A 4,549-nucleotide genomic window follows, 5' to 3' on the forward strand; every position below is an offset into this window, starting at 1 on the left:
CGGAGTCGCAGCGAGCGTCGGGCCGGACGCGCCTCACCTCCGACCTGGGTCCGGCCGGGCGCGGAGCCCGCGGCGCCTCCGTCTCTCCGAGCTTCGCCTCAGCCGCGCTCACTTCCGGGTTTCGGGCGCCATCTTGGGGGCCCCGCTCACTTCCGGTCATGCCGCGGGGCGGGGCCTCTGGTGGGCGGGGCGGAGGCCTGACACCCTGCCGAGGGGCTGGGGCTCAGTGGGCCGCGCGTTCGCGTCCCGCGCCCGCCTGTTTCTTTTGGGACCCTGGCACGTAGCTTACTTGCGAGCCTCAATTTCCTCCTCTGCCAACGTGAAGATCGAGTTGAATCTGTCCCACCTCCAGGTCCACCCCACCCGTGCACTCTCACGTCTGACCTTTAAGCCGCTGGGGTTCTCGCATAACCCAGATCTTAGCTCCGAAGCCCACCTACTCGGATACTCCCTCGAAACCCTCTGAAACGGCCCCGCCCCGTCGTGCTCTCTCCCTTAATTGCCTCTCCACCAATAGTTGTCTGTTAATCTGTCTCCACCCCAGTAGGAGTTCTGGGATCTAGGGGACCCCCTAACATGGAACCCAGCGCATGAGAGGGGGCGTCTGGTGAGGCCCCAGAGCCAGCCCAAGAGAGAGGGGTTTCCTCTCAGGCCGGGCCAGGGGGATTGGGTTGCTCCCCAGCTGGCTCCCTCCCCATTAGGGCTTCCCAGGGCCTGATGCAAATGAGGCCGGGATTTGCCTCACTGCCAGGAAGAGGGTGGGACTGGTGTTTGGCACAGACAGTAGATTTCCTGTGACTTGAACCCATTGGATCCACCGTGGGGTAGGCCAGGCCCGTTCAGGCAGATTCAGTCTGGGAGGCACCACCCCTTCCCTCTCTGGGTTTTCAGTAGTGAAAGCACTGTGACCATTTCCCCACCTCACCACCAGCCCCCTGAAACGAGAGGTTACCTCTCCATGTGCTTGTTTGCTTATTCAGTGAACTCTGAGCCTGGCCCTGGGCTGGACAAAGCTGGGGCCCCAGAGGGCTCAGTTCTCAGGCCTGCCCTCAGGAAGCTCCCAGTCTAGGGGAGACAGAGCCAGGACCAGGCATTCCCATCTGCAAGATCAAGCCTGGGGCTCAGGGAGGGGTGAAATCTCTACCTAACGAATTATAGAGGAGGTGGGTATTGAAGCTGGGGCTTTGAAGTTCAAGTAGGAGTTTGCCAGATAGACAAGTGTAGGAGGGACAGTCCAGGCAAATAAAAGCGGTTCACAGACCTGTAAGGGTATGTAAAGGAGATGAGTATGTTTAAAACCTGTTTGCCCCACAAAAGCCAAGCCAGGGACTCCCTGTAGCCAAACCTGCAAGCACAAGGGAGCAGATGGGGAAACTGAGGCCCAGAGAGGAGAAATGATTTATTCAGAATGAGCTTTGCTTCGGTATCTGTAGTTTTTGGCAATTTGGGCTCTAGCCTTGATTTGAAACTATTTTTCATAGCTAATGAAAATAAACCATATTGAGCAATACAGTTAAGATTCAAAAGCACGAATAAGCTGACATGGGGGATAGATGGCTTCCGGCAGCATTTTCCCATTTCCTCTCACAGAAGACAAGCCACGTAACTTGTGGCGCCCAGGGAGAAATGAAGACGGAGAGCCCCTCATTCAAAAAGTATTCAGAATGTCAATATGGCGACAGCAGAGCCCCTGGGTGCGGGGCCTGGGCGAGGCCCTGAGTCACACACCCACGAAGCCAGCCCTGTTCCCACCGTGACCTTCCCAGGTGGGGACTGCTATTACCTCTGTTTGGCTGGTGGGCGAACGGCAGTGCAGAGTTGTTGAGTAGCTGGCATAGGGTCACGGAGCGAGCCGCAGGGAGGCATGGACTCGACCTCTGCCACGTCCACCTAGAGAAACCACAAGGTCTCTATGGGTAATTTTGCCTGAAATGGGGGCAGTTTGCCCAAGCCGGGGTGGGTCCAGCCATCTCAACAGGGAGCAATCTGCCAAGTCTGGGGATGTCTAGGGAATTAGTCAGATTCGGGGATTTCCAGGGAATTACAAGAGGCGGCCTGGGAGAGCAGAAGGGACACAGCTCCAGAGCTGGAGGCCCAGGCTAGGGAGCAGCTTGGCTGATGTGCTGTGTGACTCCGGGAAAGTTACTTAACCTCTCTGTGCCTCCCTTTCCCCACCTGTAAAATGGGGATGGGTATAGTAATAGTAGCTACCTTCTAGGTTATTGAGATAGCAAAACGAACAGCACCTAGTACCTGGCTCTTATGAGTATTTCCAGATGAACTTCTGGATCTTTCCTCAGAAAAGTCCACAGAGTCACCTGAGTGTTGAATGAGATAATAATCATGAAGAAGGCAGAGGCTGGAGGTCCGGAGAGGAGGGATTTTTTATAAGGTGATGAAAGGCAGGGATGGGGGCCCTGGACAGCCCCAGCTCTCTGGCTCAGGCTGCAGAAGGACTCCCTTTGAGGGTGGGGACATGCCCTGCTGGTCAGATGTGCCCCACGTCCCCTCCTCTGCTGGGGACCAGGCTCACGGAAGGCCGGAGGTCTGTCTGGCGGAGGGTCGCGAGAGCCTCCCCTGAGCCCTCCCTCTGTCCTGGTCCCACCAGGGACCCCCTAAACCTCCCCCAGGCATTTTGACCAGGCTTGAGGAAGTAGGACCACCAGGTAAAGTGCAGGGCACCCAGTTATTTTCGAATTCCAGGTACACGAAGAACAATATTTTAGTGTTTAAGTATGTCCCAGGCGAGATTTGGGGTTTACTTACACTAAAGGAGTAGTGTCTGTGTATTTAAAATCCACATCTAACTGGAAGTCCCGTGTTTTTCTTGGTGAGATCGGGCAACCCAATGTGGGGAGACCACAGGCAGAAATGGGGTCCCAGAGCCAGGCCAGGGCCCCTCTCTGCACCTCAGTGCTCTCACTTGCCAAAAGGGCATGGCCATGGGACCGAGCACGGGGAGACGCACAGGTGTGCTCACTGTGCGCATTGACTCTTGTAATCGTTTCAAACAGCAGAAAACTTCAGGCAGACCCAAATGTCAGGCCCCCTGGGGGCTTCCCTGTGGGTCGAGGGGGAGAATCTTGGGCTACCACTCAGTTTCGCTATCTGGGGAAAGACTGAGGAGACCCCTAACCTCAGTTTCCCTCCTGGGAAGGACTCCAGGGCTATGCCCATCCTACAGTCTGGGAGACTGAGGTAGGCGGAGGGCTCACCCAGGGAGGAGGAGTGGGGGCCGCCTGCCGGTTCCAGCAGAGACCCTCCGACCTGGGCAGGTGAGGTGGGGCAGGTGGGCCTGGCCTGGCGCTGCCCTGTGAGTGGGGGCAGGGATGGAGCTGCTTCCTGTTTCTCCACATTCTGGAAAGCCCCGGCTTTCCCCAGCAGTGGGAGCACCTCCCTGCCCGCCTCCCAGCTCTGGGTCCCTCACCACTTCTCCTTTCTGTACCCGCTTCCCCTGGCTGCCCCCCAGCCCCTGCGACTCTGCTCCCGCCTCACCTCTTCCCATACCTTCTCCTGTGCCCCTCTTTTCTCTCCAGCCCTTCCCATGGTGTAGAAAGGGAAACTGAGGCAGGGGCAGGAACCATGTCTGTACCTCCTGCTCCATCACTTTCTGTCTCTGTCTCCAGGTCTCTCCATCTGTCCTACCTTCTATCTCTGCCTCCTGCTTGCCTAGCTGCCTTCCCCAGCTGACCCCACCCTGTCCAGCCCCCTCCCTGCAGCCAGGCCCACCGACCACCTGCCCCACGTGTCCTCAGGCAGCTCTGGCCGGCTGGCTCCAGGGCCCCATGACTCCCTTGTCCCCGTCCTGGCCCTGCCTGAGCCCAGAAGAGGATCTTGCCCGGCCCAACCAGGGCGGCCTCTGAGCCACGACACTGCAGGGAACAGCAAACCTGTCCAGTGGGTTTGAGGTCTGCCCCAGGCAGGATTTCCCACCTCTGCACTGGGGCTGGGACACCCCGGCTGCAGGGATTAAATGTGATCCCTGAGCAAGCACTCCCCGCGCCCCCCCAGGTTGCCAGGTTGTGGAACAGGCGGGAAAGAGAAGGAAGATCAGCAGTCCACTCCATGGGGAAAGGACTATCAGGGAGAGGGCAGAGCATGCACAGGGGGCCAGGGTAGCAAGGACAGTGAGCCTGGGAAGGGGGGACTGGGCTGATGGGGGGCCTGCAAAGCTAGGGCGAGGCCCTTATCCTGGGGGCAGAGGGAAGCCACTGAAGGTTGTGGAGCAATGGAGTGGTGTGGTCTGGGGATGGGGAGGGGTCTGGAGTTTGCTCCATCAGCCTGCATGTGCTGGATGGGGTGGGACAGAGCGGCCACATCTCAAGCTCATCTGGTGGCAAGACAGAGGTCTGAGGAGGCTCAGCTGCTGCCCCGAAGCCAAACAAAGGAGCTGAACTTTGAATTTCTTTCTGTCAAGGGACTGCAGTGAGCCAGGCTTGAGCTGGAGAAAAATTGGGGGTCCTCACCCGGTACTCACCCCCAACCCCAAGTCAGAGGCGGACTTGGCTTGGCGTTATCCCCGGAGCAATGGGGAGCCATGGAGGCTGTG

Source organism: Neomonachus schauinslandi, chromosome 1 (genome assembly GCF_002201575.2).
Source record: "Neomonachus schauinslandi chromosome 1, ASM220157v2, whole genome shotgun sequence".
NCBI lineage: Eukaryota > Metazoa > Chordata > Mammalia > Carnivora > Phocidae > Neomonachus > Neomonachus schauinslandi.